General features: G+C 38.2%; 1 pseudogene; it reads right to left on the bottom strand.

Annotated features, from left to right (window-relative positions):
* LOC149289952 (latent-transforming growth factor beta-binding protein 1-like) overlaps positions 1–16,716 on the bottom strand; it is an 84,375-nt pseudogene that overhangs the window by 34,965 nt on the left and 32,694 nt on the right.

Here is a 16,716-nt window from a genome sequence, read left to right as displayed (position 1 = left end):
GAGATAGATTTAGACAGAGATAGATAGATAGATAGATAGATAGATAGATAGATAGATAGATAGATAGATAGATAGATAGATTCCGGCTGGAGCAGAGATATTTAGTTGACCCCTCATCCTGTTCTCCAGACACCACCATTCAGGGCATGAGATATGAGCCCAATTAGAATGCCAAGGTTGTCGACCGTCAGAAAGAATTAACACAGGCCAATTAAGGAAACGGGCATTAGCCACAAAAGACTTTGTAGGTTACCATATGGGAGGGTGCAACAAATTATCAGATTATTTGAAGACCTCATGGTTTAAAATTATGACTGTATGGATAGCTGAAAAGAGAACTGCTACTGTTATTACACTTGACATCTTATTATTTCTACAAGAGATACTTAGCGCACCGTAGCATCTTCCATTTAATCCTCTGTATCCTTCTGCACAAGGAACACAGGCATAAGAGCCTGGATTGTTAACACATTTGTCATCAGGACAGGTGCTTGGAGTGAGGCATTCATCAATATCTGGCAGGAGGAAAAAAAGGGTTATTTGTAAGAAAAATCTTTAAATATTCTGCCTCTTTATGCCCTGCTCTAAGACACAGATTTATCAAACAAAGTGAAAATCTAATTTTCTCACAGCCATGTATGCAGACACATTTCACAAGCGTGAGCTGGGAGCCGATGGCGTCTATGGGAGCAACATATGAAACCAACAGGAGCAAAGCATGCTGGGGCCCTAGTTTTAACTTCTTGATTTCAGGAGGTATTAGAAATGGGTAAACCCTGTAATCTTCCGCAATAAAGGGTAAGTTGGCCATGAAGTAGAAGTAGACCAGGATGGGCCCTTTATAGCAAACAGCAAGTTAAGCGAGCAACTCTCCAGCAAGCTCATATGAAATGTCCGTGAAATAAACCTCTAAGTTACGGCTTTCGGGACTCTGTGTTGCCAGTCCACTTCTCAGTGCCCATTCCTCTGTTGCCTGTACTAATAGTAATTCTTCAGGGGCGGCACGAGGTACAGCTGTAACCGGTCCTCAAACACCACAAATACGCACATACATATATACACTGTATATATATATATATACACTGAAGTTTTAATGTAGTAACAGATACTGAAATGAACCACTTAAAATGGAATATTCAGGCAGTGTGACATTTGAACACTGTGAGATCAAAAGAATGTAACAGAGGATTTTTTTTTTTGGCTTCCATTAATTTCAAAGACTGACTTTGAATCCATACTTAACATATGTCACGTTGTATTTACAATGGATCAATGACTGGCCATGTTAGTTATGCTTTCTCCACCACCATCCATGCAGAAATGCATTATTCTTGTTAACTCATTTGAGAATAAAAATATGCAAAGCCCTAGACTTTAAGATCCACTGCTACCACGCCTGCCTTTAATCTAGAAAACAACAGCAAACATAATACCCACAGCCCCAACTTGGCTAATATACATATTTTGCAAACACAAAGGGCTATTTATACCAATTGCAGTTAAAGATGGGACTTGCTTACCTTCGCACTGCCCTCTCCTGTTCATGCGGAACCCATCAGCACAGTATTCACAACGGAAGGAGCCTGCAGTGTTGATACACAGCCCGTTCTCACATACGTTGGGCTGCAAGCACTCATTAACATCTGGAAATGAATACAAAATATATTCTAAATATCTCCTTTTTTAGTTCTGTTTGTGGACATATCAACAAGCAACACATTTATTTGTATACCGTAATAACACGTTATAATGATGTAACATTATCATGATTATTTATTGTTTTATATAGGTTATCACATGGGCCACATTTTTCTGGACACATATAATTTTTCAGTACAGGTAAACTGTTGCCCTGAAGTATACGTAATGTATAAACTCATGGATTGGAATGACATCATACATACTACAGGGCAGCAATTTACCTACAATGGTCAGCAATATGTGAAAATGATATGTGTCCCTCTACTGGGTCACTCTACTGTCTCGTCCATCACCTGATAAATAGGAGCCCCAAGAAGCTCGCTTGGCTGCTTGAAAACTACTGGTGGATATTAGGTATCACTTGTGAAGTAGAATAGGTGATCAGCAGGGTAGCTTTATATACAGTACATTAATATAATATACATAGTATGGTAAAGCTATTTTGCTTCCTGTTTTACTACCGTTACATTATTTCAGTAATGCAACTTACCAACACAATCAGTTCCTTGTTCATTAGCCATGTATCCTGCTGGGCAAATGCAGAGAAAACTACCCATATTGTTTTCGCAGCGGCCATGTGAGCAGCGATAGGGAGCCATTTCACATTCGTTGATGTCTGTAAAAAAAAAAAGGCAATTTATGTTTAGATCCTCTCTAGATCCAACAGTGAAACAGTAATAGGAAACCCCGATATGTTTAATTAACAGTGATCACCTTTAATCAGCCTGCTCAAAACATATAGTATGTAACATGCACACGATTTAAGAAAGAAAGAAAAAAAAGAAAGAAAGAATACAGCGCTGTTGTTGCTTATATATGTAAAAATAAATAAACAAATATTAAGTGAATAAAGTGTATATTCAGTGAATGTGTATTAAGTGAAATCAAAAGGCGACCCCCCTACAGCTCTATTGATTTTTTTTACCAATTTTTCGCTATCCGTGGGAGAAATTTAGATATTTATATGCACAAGATTTGTTTGAAGAAAAAAGGAATTGAAGGCAATTCAGTACCATCGATGGGTGTGCTATGAGCACACACAAAAAGAACTGCCACACATGTAATGGGGAGCAAATGACTACAAAGGGTAGCTACTACTATTGGCAAGTAATAGTGCATCAGTAGATCATCAATTAGAATACTGGGTCCCCAAGAATGTGGGGAACCCCCCAGGCATCTGTCTACTGTGCTTAATGGATAATCTTTCACAGCTTTAAGAAAGGCATAAAATGAATAATAATGCATCTCACCAACACATTTGGTCCTCTCCTCATTCAGCTTGTATCCGGCAAAGCAGATACATGTGTATCCTTCTGGGAGATTGACACACTGCCCCTCTACACATATATCAGGATCAACGGCACATTCATTGATCTCTATAGGAAACGTAAGCACAAAAAGAAATGCATACAACAAATCCCAATGTTTAAAGCATTTTTCAATCATACCAAGTGCATGTTCCATCAATTTTTGGACATCCTAGTGCATTTCCATAAATTGGGGGGTTGCTATTAAAAAGCTGGAGACAATTTCAGTTTATATTTATGGTATTTCCACAGCGTCTATGCTGTAGATTTAGTCTCTTCATCGCCAAAAAACCTTGCTGGCCAAAATATCTACTCTCGGAAAGTTAAAGTAAATGCTAAGAGATCTTTCGAAGCCAGTGGAAGGATCAATAAAAAAAAGTGACCAATTCAATTCAGACTGTAGGCGTTTGCTATTTTCCATGAATGGGAAAGTTAGAATATTAGTGAGTATAACCTGGAATTTGTTTCATGGGATTTTAACAAATTGTCTTTCCAATGCATTTCCACTGATTTTAGCTATTGAAGAGATACTGTAAATTGTCATGTATTGTAGAGGAGTTCATGTCGTGTAGAGGAGTAACATATAACATAACTAAATAACACATCATAATTAACAACCAATTATCCATGCTTAGGTAGAAACATAAAACAAATACAACATTTCCATATGTAAAACCATAGCGCCGGAAAAAAAAATGGTTGTAATAACCACAGCTTTGACACAAGTCTTCACACAATATAAATAAAAGAAACAGATGTGTCCACCACATGGCAGACTTTAAATCTGTTTTTTAATGTCAACATAGCCAAACTTATATAAAAAACAAGTTTTAAACGTCCATTGTTTACCTGTGACTTGAGTAGGGGCAATTACTTGGCTTGCACTCGATGTGGAAACATCTGGGGCAATTGCAACAGGAACTGGTGGAGATGATTTCTCAACAACAACTGAAAATTAAAGCAAAAAAAAAAAAAGGAATATCAAGAATGTTTTTCTACTTAACATTTTACAATTTTAATATCACCTAAAGAGCATGTTTCCAATAATTTTCATCCCAGAAGTCTCTCGTAATAGAACACATTAATATTTTGTAATATAAGGAAAATAATTAAACATTAAATATTATTGACCTTTAAAGGTCCACAAAGATTATTATTCGGTCTTAAAGAGAGTCAAGACAAGATTGTGGAGTATTTTTTTTTAATAAACAGCTGGAGTATGAATTTTCTCATTAAATAATTTCTACCTGGAAACTGAGGTTCGAGGTTAATAGTTGAAATTCCAGGGGAAAGCTGAGGCTGTCCACGGTCCACTATATGTTTGTCTTTTTCTAATGTTACAAGTTCCTGTGACAATACGAAAAAGCAATGAAAAACTGCAAAAACAAGGTTAGCAGATACTATAAATCAAATGTAACAACAACCAAAAGCTTCTCTTTCTTTAATGCTACACTTAACTGCTATATATATATATATATATATATATATATATATATATATATATCACAGAATTTAGTGCTCAGAGGAGACCTGTAAAGTCACTTCATGTAGGACCTTCTCTCCAGATGCATGCTATTTAGTTAGTATTGCCCTTTTTAAAATAAATCTAAAGATAAATTAGAATCATTAACTGGTTTTATGATTAAAAAAGGTAGGTAGCTTTAAAAGTATGAGCAAAGCTGACTTTCATGCGTGCATCAGTAGTAAGTATGCAGAATTAGTGATCCACAAAACTGGGTGACCTTGCACTTTATCTTTTAATGAATTAGACCTATGACAAAAAAATAGTTTATTCATACACAAGACTTGTAAGCAGGAAGTACTGTTTACCTGTTCAGAATTTGATGCAGAATCTGTAGGAAAAATAACAACAAAACAACATTAATAGAACAAGCAGATGTGTTATACCTGCTGTGTTATATGTTGTATCTATATGTGACAATTACCACTGGTTATTGCAGAAAACGAATGGGTGAATAAACTTAGATTGTTGTTTTACAAAAAATGACCGTTTTATAGATATTTTCAGGAAAGGATTTCAACCTACCAGGGTCATTCTGCATGATGGGTGCTCATTAAACCCATCTCCTATTCCCTTATTCCCTTCCTCACTTGTAAAATATGTTTCAAAAGAGTGAAAGATGTCAAAAGAGCATTCATTTAGTTTAGTGGGATTCTGCGAAACATTACCTTCTCAACAAGAGAATAGAAGTGTGTGGGTGCCTGTGGAAAGCACACTTGTAGACTTCATGTAAGCACCATATTGTTGTGTGTATATACTGATGTATGTTGACACAGAGAAGATGTAGAGAAGTTTTTCAGTATACCTCTTCTGCCACTTTCTCTGACATACCACGTGCCTCTTACCTTCCTTTGCCGACTCATCAGGATCATTTTTTTCGGCTACAGATAATGCTTCTATAGGTTCTTCCTTTGTAATGACCGGTGTACGGGTTGTTCTAACTGGAGGTTGTACAGTGTAAGTTCTGGCCGGTGGTGGGACTCGTACTACTGGCATTGTATAGCCCATTCCAGCTGGGCAGATCTCTTTAAAGGCAGCTTAAATGAAGAAGAAAATAAAAATGCAACTACTTGTTATTACAGTCATTAGTTCTACTGTAGCCAATAGTCCCACTCAGGGATGAAATGCTAAAAGTGTTATGTATCCCTGTTTTTAATATCATCCAAGAATGATCATAAAACATTTGTAGTTAAAAGTGTTTAACATGTGCAGTATGCTCTAGACCATCCTGGGTCTTATTAATCTCCCACGTGAGACACATAAAACACATTTCCATACTATTTTATGGTTTTAATTCATCAAAGTGGCTAAAATGCAGGATATAAATGTCCTTCTCTATGGTGCAACGCTCAATGGCACGTGGAATTATACGGCCCCAAGACAGGAAGACCAAAGGATCAATCTCTCCTCTACTTAGAGACAAGCCACTTACCCTGTACCTAACTTGATAAACTATTGCTTCAAGGAATAAATGGAAACCGAATACAGATTCCTTTATATGATTGATTTTCCAGGAACATTGTCAAGATTAAATTTCTAAGGAAATCAATTACTTCATATAACCATTTTGTCAGAAATCCGACTTAATGTCTTTACCCTGGTATTCTCTTTTTAAAAAAAACAAAACACTTTAGGCCCCTATAATTAAATGTACATGTTTATATATATATATATATATATATATATATATATATATATGAGTATATTACAATACAGAGACACAAACGGGAGAAGCGTTACAGGGCTGGATTATTTACAATGAAAATGGTAACGGTGCTGTTCTTTTTAGACAAAACAATACTTGCTAGCATGTAAAGCAAATTATTATGTATGCCATCTGTCTTTCTTATGAATAGCCTGCCATTGAGTCACGTGACAGTAAAGTGTTTCCAGCAATAAATATGAATAAGGCAACATTTTACATGAATAAAGGGTTCATCTTGGGCATTTAACAGTTAAAACATTGAGTTTGATGGCAGATAGCATCCATTCGGCCCATCTAGTCTCCCCTTTTTTCCTGCTGTATAGACCCAAACTTTCAGCAGTTTTTGGGTCTTGTCTTGGATTCGGTATTAGCAACAATGTTCCTAATGCTGCATTTAAATAAATTGTTGAAATCCGCAGTGTAAGTGGAACTGCACCTTTAAAAATCCAGTATTTTTAGTTTTGATAAAAACAACTCTGAATTCTTCTAATAGTCCTTATCACATATGTTAACACTCTAGTCCGCCATTGTTTACAATTGCGCCCCAAATCACATTCTTTACTAATAATTACCAAAAAAGAATTGTTTTGTTTATTCTTCGTTTCAATACCCATAACATAAAGAAGTGTAATTTCTGACAAACAAAGAGAAGTGTTTATATTTTAAATCAAACTAAATGTATATCTGACTCAAGCAAATGCACCTCAACCGTTCAAACATCAGATGCAAGCCAACTTTACATCCAAACATGTTAGAAAAAATCCACAATGCTAACTAACTTTCATCTGCGGTGACATGTATACAAAATACATATGAAAATATATGCCTCTCTGGGAAATTGCTGATTAATTAAGCAAAAAACAAACAGAATTGAATGTTCCCATACGATGGTTTTTTTATATACAGTTTCCTGTAAAGTGGAGGCAAGTAATTGCTTGAAATTTGCCACTGAGAAAAAAGTTCTTTAGAGTTCAATGGCCCAACTTCCCGAAATTCATCAGTTGGCACTGCTGAACAGACCTCCACTGCAAATCCAACGTATTCACCAGGCAACACTCTGAAGCTAAGTTCCAAGGTGACTCTTCCAGTAAGATTGGTGGTTGACCAGGGCTGGACCTTCCTGTCTGTTGTCACATGCCCCAACACAGGTGTCCCAGTTTGGACACCTGAAATGTTTGGGGGTATGAAACATTACCAAAATTCCCCAGGGCCAAATAAAACAAATTAGGGTCCCACTATACTTGTACCTTTACCCTTAAATCATGGTATTGGCAGTTTTAGAGTTGAAGGCTTGAAGGATCCTTATCCTTCAAGCTTGAAGGCTCCTTATTCTCCAGATGGGAGAGTGATATTTGGAGCTGGTAGGGGAAAGCTCTTGGTGAGCCATTGAGGAACGGTATTAGCACGGTTCTATAAAAGCAGGCTACACTTCGGAGCTCCTGGGAAGTTGATTAGGTGGAATTTTGTTTGTTAACGTGCAGTGATTCAAAACTTTTCATATTTTTAATTTCGTCAGTGTATTCACTCATAAATATAACACAATAATTACCTTTCAGGATTGCAATTTTTGACCTTTAAACTAATTATATTTTTGCCTGTATCCTAAAAGAGGACACCAAGTCATCTGTCTGTAACTTAATGAGAGCAAACTATATAAGCAGAATTTACAACGTATCATGGAACTAGCTGGTAGCGATGATTAATGTTGACAACCTTTAGGAAATTGAAATATAATTTCAATGTCATTTTACCTTTTCCTGAAATCAGAGAACGAGCCCTCAAAACTAAAACCACTATTATTTAAAATGATTTTTGTTGTTGTACAAAATACTATTCAAACCACATTTTTCTAAAATTTCTATTCATGTCTCTAGCCATAATGTTAAGTCTAGGATTTCCATTAACTACACTTTCCTTTTCCTCATGAGAAAATATATGAAAATATTTTATTGTAGTTTCAAAAAAATGTATATTTTGTTCTTTTATATAAAATATAATTACTGCCTTTATTGATGCAATCTGTGGACCTCACAGGCATCCGGATCTGTCTTTATTCTATATCTCAGTATAAGGCAACATTTTGCCCATATGTTAGAAAGAAATGATTTATGAGATTGTGTGAGGAGCTGAATGATTGGCTTATGTTTATTACTATCAATATATGAATATATTTGAATGTCATTAACATATAACAAGCGCCTGAGACTCTTCTAGGTGCATATTTTTATTTTCATAAGGAAACGTATATTGGCTACTCCTTACCTGTACCAAGAACGGGACATTTCTCACAATGGGGTCCCCATGCTTTGCCCACACTGCAACAGCACAGCTGCCTGGTGAGCTGGACAGACAGAGGGTGCATGCATTGCTTTCCTGTGCTGACAAGGCGGTAGCAAGGACCTTTCTCTTCAGACACCAAAGGATTATCAGCTGTAGGAGAAATAAAAAGAAAATTATTAAAAAAAAAACAACAAAACAATTATACGTGATTGGAAGGAAAGATGGCGCAAAACATTTGCAAACTTGCAAAATAAGACCTCTAATTGTTTTGTTTTTTAGAGAATTAATTATGTTTCATAAGTAATGGCCAAGACATACAGTGGATATGAAAAGTCTACACACCACTGTTAAAATGCCAGGTTCTTGTGATGTTAAAGAATGAGACAAAGATAAATCATGTCAGAACATTTTTCACTTTTAATGTGACCTATAACGTGAACAATTCAATTGCAAAAACAAACTAAAAATCTTTGAGGGGAAAAAACAAAAACAAACAAACACAATAACCTGGTTGCATAAGTGTGCGCACCCGCTTATAACTGGGGCTGTGGCCAGGGCCGGCCCTATAATGGGGCAGACTGGGGCAATTGCCCCAGGCGGCACTTTAGAAGGGGCGGCACTTTGCCGCCCCAAGCGCTTTTTTTTTTTTGAAGCGGAGGAGAGAGAGAGGGGCACCGAGTGGTTTTAGCTTACCCGCTCGGCGCCCCTCTCTCTCTCTCCTCTGCGGCGAGTCTCCCTGTTCGGTCCCGGTGCCGGCTTGTAATGCAGAGCGCCGGAAGTGACGTCAATTTCCGGCGCTCAGCATTACAAGCCGGCACCGTGGCAGAGCAGGGAGACTCGCCGCAGGACTGTTTAAAGGTAAGTACCGGGGGGGGGTCGTAGATTATGCCGTCGGCGAAGTTTAAAATGACGCCCCCCCCCCCCCCCCCGGCGTCGGCGGGGGGGGGGGGCGGCGTTTTAAACTTCGCCCCAGGCGGCGTTAAGTCTTCGGCCGGCCCTGGCTGTGGCTGTGTTCAGAATTAACCAATCACATTCAAACTCATGTTAAATAGAAGTCATTGCACACCTGCCATCATTTAAAGTGACTCTGATTAATCACAAATAAAGTTCAGCTGTTGCATCTCAGAGCAAAAGCCATGGTCCGCAGAGAGCTTCCAAAGCATATTACACAGATAACTGCTCATTCTTTTCTTTTTTTGCTGTTGTGATATGCTTTGTAGATGTGAGCGATTAGCGGTATTTAATAATTGATTTACATTTTACTGCAAGCTTTTGGTGGAAAAGCGCAGAAGAAGCTAGATATAAAGCTACTGTATCTCTGTGTATGAATATGTTGATACAACAACTATACAAATAAATTCTTGTTTTCCACATTATCATGATTATGCAGAAGAATTCTCTTTTAGCATATCGGAATAATACCAGCCGCTGGTAAAGTCATAATATTTTACCATCATCTCCATCCCCTCCTGAGCTATTTCATTTCCGTGTTGTTTAATATCCCACTGAGATTTTAAAAGTCTTATAGTCTAGGAAAGTGGATATCGCCTGCAGATAGATTTTTTTTTTAAAATACATAGTACAGAATATAGTCAATGTGTGAACAGCCTGGCAACAGTATGCAGTTGTGAGCGTGAAAGGCAAGCTGCCAGCCCAACTCATGACACTGCAAAGTGAGTCTAAAGCTTCCTTGGCAAAGTCCAATACTAAAATAAACTTGCCTTAGACTTTTAAAGTCTCACTGAAATTAAAAACTGCTACTAGATGGAACGTACAGAAGTGGTTTTTAGAAATAGACATAGATACTGAAATTGTACACCGACAAAGGGATCCTATATATATAGGGCTGAGCTGGCCCTACTTGATGCATAGGCAAGATCAGCCCTTCTTGTTATAAAAAAACAATATGGCTAGCCGCTTAAAATGGACTTCAAATATTTAAATAGAAGTAACTCGCCCGCAAACCAACATGTCGTATTTGCATATTTCTCTCTCCTCCCTGCTCTATTGGGAGTACCTTAAACCCACAGATCAACAGAAACCTTTTTGATTTTTTATTTATGGTTCAAAGGGTGAAATGGAGGACTAACTAGTAATCCAGCACAATCTTTATTTAAACCAAACAGATGGCTTACACAAATACACATGCCTGTATATGTGAGACAAGTCGTTCAAACGCAAACTCTTAAAACGATCAATAAGTATAAACGACTGCAACATGATTCTTCCCTGAAAAATGTTCTTAGTTTAGAACACTATGTATTGTATTAAGATTGGGTACTGTATGTATGGACATTCTCAGATTCTCCAGTGGTGAGATCACCTCACTGTTCGCTTTCAAAAAGATGAAATTTTATCTTCCCTGACAATGTAGAAATGACTTAATGTATCGTAACTAATAGCAATGATGACTAAAAATCTCATATTGCAGGTTTCTGTTAAATATAGCACCTGGGTTAAGTATCCACGGGCTGCACGTTAATACCCAGACTGGACATACAATGCACTGCCTACATACATCTGGATTTAGCCTGGTCTCTTAATATAGCCTGATCAGCATCAAAGGATATTTTACCTTCTACAGATTTACTGAGAATATAATCTAATTTAAGTATGCAGGGAACCAAAGATTCTTCCTCTTATCGACACTAATTAAATCTGCATATTTGTATTGACTTTCTATGAAATATGCTAGAAGGCAGTGGTTTATTACATTGAGTTTACAAACAGATATTTGTATTAAGCGCTGCGTAAACTGTTGGCGCTATATAAATAAAAGATAATAATATGTGAAATCAGATCAGATGCTGTAAGAAACAATAAATAAGTATGTGTGACTTATACACATGTGCAAATCAACAAGAAATGCGCAGTTACACCAACACACTTACAATGGGGCAAAAAAGTATTTAGTCAGCCACCAATTGTGCAAGTTCTCCCAATTACAAAGATGAGAGAGGCCTGTAATTTTCACCATAGGTACACTTCAACTATGAGAGACAGAATGAAACAACAAAGTCCATAAATCACATTGTCTGATTTTTAAAGAATTTATTTGCAAATTATGGTGGAAAATAAGTATTTGGTCAATAACAAAAGTTCATATCAATACTTTGTTATATACCCTTTGTTGGCAATGACAGAGGCCAAACGTTTTCTGTAAGTCTTCACAAGGTTTTCACACACTGTTGCTGGTATTTTGGACCATTCCTCCATGCAGATCTCCTCTAGAGCAGTGATGTTTTGGGGCTGTCGCTGGACAACATGGACTTTCAACTCCCTCTAAAGGTTTTCTATGGGGTTGAGATCTGGAGACTGGCAAGGCCACTCCAGGACCTTGAAATGCTTCTTAAGAAGCCACTCCTTCGTTGCCCGGGCGGTGTGTTTGGGATCATTGTCATGCTGAAAGACCCAGCCACGTTTCATCTTCAATGCCCTTGCTGATGGAAGAAGGTTTTTACTCAAAATTTCACGATACATGGCCCCATTCATTATTTCCTTTACACAGATCAGTCGTCCTGGTCCCTTTGCAGAAAAACAGCCCCAAAGCATGATGTTTCCACCCCCATGCCTCTCCGTAGGTATGGTGTTCTTTGGATGCAACTCAGCATTCTTTCTCCTCCAAACACGACGAGTTGAGTTTCTACCAAAAAGTTCTACCTTGGTTTCATCTGACCATATGACATTCGCCCAATCCTCTTCTGGATCATCCAAATGCTCTGTAGCAAACTTCAGATGGCCCGGACATGTACTGGCTTAAGCAGGGGGACACGTCTGGCACTGCATGATTTGAGTCCCTGGCGGCGTAGTGTGTTACTGATGGTAGCCTTTGTTACTTTGGTCCCAGCTCTCTGCAGGTCATTCACTAGGTCCCCCCGTGTGGTTCTGGGATTTTTGCTCACCGTTCTTGTGATCATTTTGACACCACGGGGTGAGATCTTGCATGGAGCCCCAGATCGAGGGAGATTATCAGTGGTCCTGTATGTCTTCCATTTTCGAATAATTGCTCCCACAGTTGATTTCTTCACACCAAGCTGCTTGCCTATAGCAGATTCAGTCTTCCCAGCCTGGTGCAGGTCTACAATTTTGTGTCTGGTGTCCTTCGAAAGCTCTTTGGTCTTGGCCATAGTGGGGTTTGGAGTGTGACTGTTTGAGGTTGTGGACAGGTGTCTTTTATTCTGATAACAAGTTCAAACAGGTGCCATTAAGACAGGTAACGAGTGGAGGACAGAGGAGACTCTTAAAGAAGATGTTACAGGTCTGCGAGAGCCAGATATCTTGCTTGTTTGTAGGTGACCAAATACTTATTTTACCGAGGAATTTACCAATAAATTCATTAGAAATCCTACAATATGATTTCCTGTATTCTTTCCCCCCATTCTGTCTCTCATAGTTGAAGTGTACCTATGGTGAAAATTACAGGCTTCTCTCATCTTTTGAACTTGCGTTAGGAGAACTTGCACAATTGGTGGCTGACTAAATACTTTTTTGCCCCACTGTATATTACCCAACCCACCTACCTGCAGATCAGTTCCCTAACAGTCATGACCTGTTGGGGTAACACTTCTATGTCTCATTAGACAATTAGAACCTTAAGCCATCTTAACTTGATTAACAAAGTTGAGATAATTAAAAACATAGAAAATCATGTGTCTTGGCTACATCATTTTTGGTTCCCTAACCTACCGCCTAAAGGCAAACTACAATGACCACAGCAAATATAATTTAGACATTGGAGAAACAGCCGCAGTCTAAATCAGTTTAGGTACATGGATACCATGATCACTACAGAGATAATAATGTATTGGTAAACTGTGATTTTAGTGCACTGAGATGCCAACTTGTTTTTTCCAAGTATAATTTAATAATTTATAAACACATCAATATTCCAATTAGCTATTTCTACTGGAATGTCAAAAGTTTATGAAAAACATGTTTAAAATATCATATCAGTTGGGGGTAACAATCGTATAAACTATCCCTGAATATAAAAATTGGAATGAATCCTGATGAGGAAGCATTGAAATCACTAAGACATTATTGAAGGGGTATCACATTTCTTTCTGTTGTATTAGAGCTTTTCTTCGTGGAACACAAATGATCTATTAAATGAATGTGTGTGTAAAGTATAAGCAAGGTCCATTATTTAGTATACCGCATGTGCTGCATTAAAAATAGACTCTCCTGTGGTGAGGTAAGTTTTCTAGCCATAACAATCTTGATCAAATCTACAAATCCTCAAAACAATCAAGTACAGATGAAGATAGAGAAATAAGAACTCTTAGTACACAATAGACATGTGCAAATGGGCCAAAAACATTTCAGACATATTTCTCAGTTTATTATTGGCCCATTCATTTTCGGGCAAAGAATTATGTTCCCTGCCCGTTTGGTACGGCCGACAAGTTGGGGGCATTTTTAATATGGAAACTAAATTCATTACCCAGTGTCCACATTCACTCTCTCACACATTCTCATTCTCTCTCACACTCTCTAAATGTTTCCCTGCCTTCTATGCCGACCACTTCCGCTTCTGACAACCATTTCTGCTTCTGCATCTTCTTTTTTCTCCCTTCTTTTCTATCTTCGCTTGTCAATCTGCTATTTTGTATCTTTGCCCGCATCTCCGTGGACATATCCCAGCGGGAACTTCCACTAAAATGTTGGCGCTTTCGTGGGTCGGCCTCTCCCAGGTTCTCTAATCGGGGAAGAGGACGTCACCAAAAGGGCCGTCAATTTTCCCTAAATTGAACTCAGGACAATGTGGTGGCACTTCTGGCAATGTCCTCTCCCGATCAGTAAATCCAAATGCACAAGTCTACTACACAAACTGCTTGTAATAAAAAGTATGCAGAGGGCAACACTGACAGTGGGCAGTGGCGTATACTGGCAGACTAGGTCTAGAACCACAGAAACCTTTAACAGGTCAGATCAGGTATCAACTGAAAACTTAACTGCTGCAGACTTCATTACCCATCATTCAAGGATGATTTTTGCAGTCAGAGGTTGTGTGTGCTAGGAAGCTTCCAATAAAAGGTACAATCGTAATTTGTTCACTAATATATTTTTTGGTTATATGCATAAAACACTGCTACATGGTCACTACAGTAGCTGTGTAATGGAAGAAAATCCATATATATATATATATATATATATATATATATATATATATATAATTTCAAGCTTTGTATTGTATAAATCTTAGGGTAATCCAAATGGATTTACAAATAAATAAGCATCTTCATTAAATGGAGAGTTTTCTGGAGTGTTGTGGTTTCAACTTCTTCACTGCACATTATGAAGGTTCAGCCCAGTAAGCTTCTGCTGCAGAAAGAGTTTCACAGGCCCTATACAATGCATAGTTAATAGCGACTTATGCATTACTGAGTCAGCTCACTCCCTCTTGCCATTATTGGACCTAATACCTTAATAAGGAAGAGTGATTTGAAGTCACAACTCTCTTGCCAATTCTCCATTTAGTAAATAAAGTCCAGTGCCTGTGTTCCTGTGTTAAATTACTAGTTTACAAATGTCTATCTCAACAGTGTCTCAGCTTCTGGATAGAGGACATGCTGTTCATATGTCAAGTGTAGTCAATACTGCTTTGTTAGCTCAGTGAGGTCAAGCGTGTTATGATTCTTCCCTGGAATAACAAACTGGCTCAACATATTAAAATCACCAGGATGCAAATCTGTAGGTCAGCTTACCTTTACTTTTCCTAGTTACTGCTAAAAACACTAACTTGACTTTTTTTGCTTAGTGTTTAGTAAATAAGCCCACAGTGTTTTTAGCATTTTATTTGATTAAGGGTGTAGAAGTCAACTCAGAGCTGGCCTTAAGTGTTCTGGCGCCCTGTGCGGACTACTCCTCTGGCACCCCATCCCAAAAAAAAAGAAAGGAAAAAAATCTCCCCCCTCTGCCCCTTCTCACTATCTACCATTAAACGTTAAAAAAAAAAAAAAAAAAACCCCCCGATGTTTTAATTTAAGTCCCAGGCAGGCGCCCCTGTTGCCATGGCGCCCTGTGCGGCATGTTGCACACCCCTAAGGCCGACCCTGAGTCAACTTCACAAGCACCAGAGTCTAGTCAATGGGTTATCATTCATTTCTAAGCATATATTTGCAGTATAAACATGTGATCTAATTGTCTTGACTCACCTACACAGGCAGATAACGTGGGATCTGGCACAAAGCCCAGCTTGCATGTGCATCTGTAACTACCAATGGTGTTTAGACACTCTCCATTTGGACATACATCTTGCAGACGGCATTCATTAATATCTAATGAAGAAAAAAATAGATAAGACAGTTCAGATTTTATGACAAGACACGGAGGCTCCTATTGCTTAACTCTTTCTTTACTGTAACAAATAGCAGCAAAGAAATTTGAACAGAAAAAACAAAATACAATATGTGGCTCCAACAGCCAATCACCACACAGCATACATTATAATACAAGTCTCCAGCCGGAAATCATCCTCTTTCTTTGCTGCTCACTGGATCAGATAAGTATTATCCAGTGTATTCCATTCCTCTATATGTGATTTCATAATTATATATATTCCAGTTTGATTATTATTCTGCTCTATCGTTTTGACCGTTTTCTGTGTGTGCTTTCATGTTTTTATTTCAGGTTTAGTAATTCCTAATTTCTTTGGGTTTTGGGCTTTGCCCTCTCTTGTTGGTTTTCCATTCTTTAGGGGTTATTTTGTGTTGTTTTTTCCCGTTTCGGGTTCCGTTTTCGTTCTCCTTTACCTACCTTTTCTTTCCGGTATGTCCTGCTTTGGTGTTCCCCCTCTTACTTCTACCGGCGGGGCTGCCATGATTTTTTCTTTTACTCGCGTCTCTCCGTGTGTAGATCTCTATTGACTTTCCGCGGCGACCGTTTCTCCTCAACTTCTTCTTCGCGGTTTTTCCTCCACGCGGATCGGCTGCTCGGTGGTGCTCTCTGTCATCTCCATTCTTCCGGACAACTCTCTGTACGCCCAGGCAGGGGTAAGCTCCCAACCTGGTGCTTCTACTTATATTTTCATTTGTTCAACTCCCGTTTTTTTTTTGTTTTTTTTTTCTCTATTGCGACAGTGCACTTAAACAGGCTGATCAGATTATTATTTGGATAATTGCTCCTGATTATCATCATGCCTAAGCCTGTCAAAGAGATGCCTTCTCAGGCAGACAATGTTCTCCCCCTGGGGGATTTAG

Source organism: Sceloporus occidentalis, unplaced genomic scaffold, assembly GCF_023333645.1.
Source record: "Sceloporus occidentalis isolate IW3139 unplaced genomic scaffold, rSceOcc1.0.p SCAF_42, whole genome shotgun sequence".
Taxonomy (NCBI): domain Eukaryota; kingdom Metazoa; phylum Chordata; class Lepidosauria; order Squamata; family Phrynosomatidae; genus Sceloporus; species Sceloporus occidentalis.
Note: the sequence above shows the minus strand (reverse complement) of the source record. Positions and strands in the feature narration are given on the sequence as shown.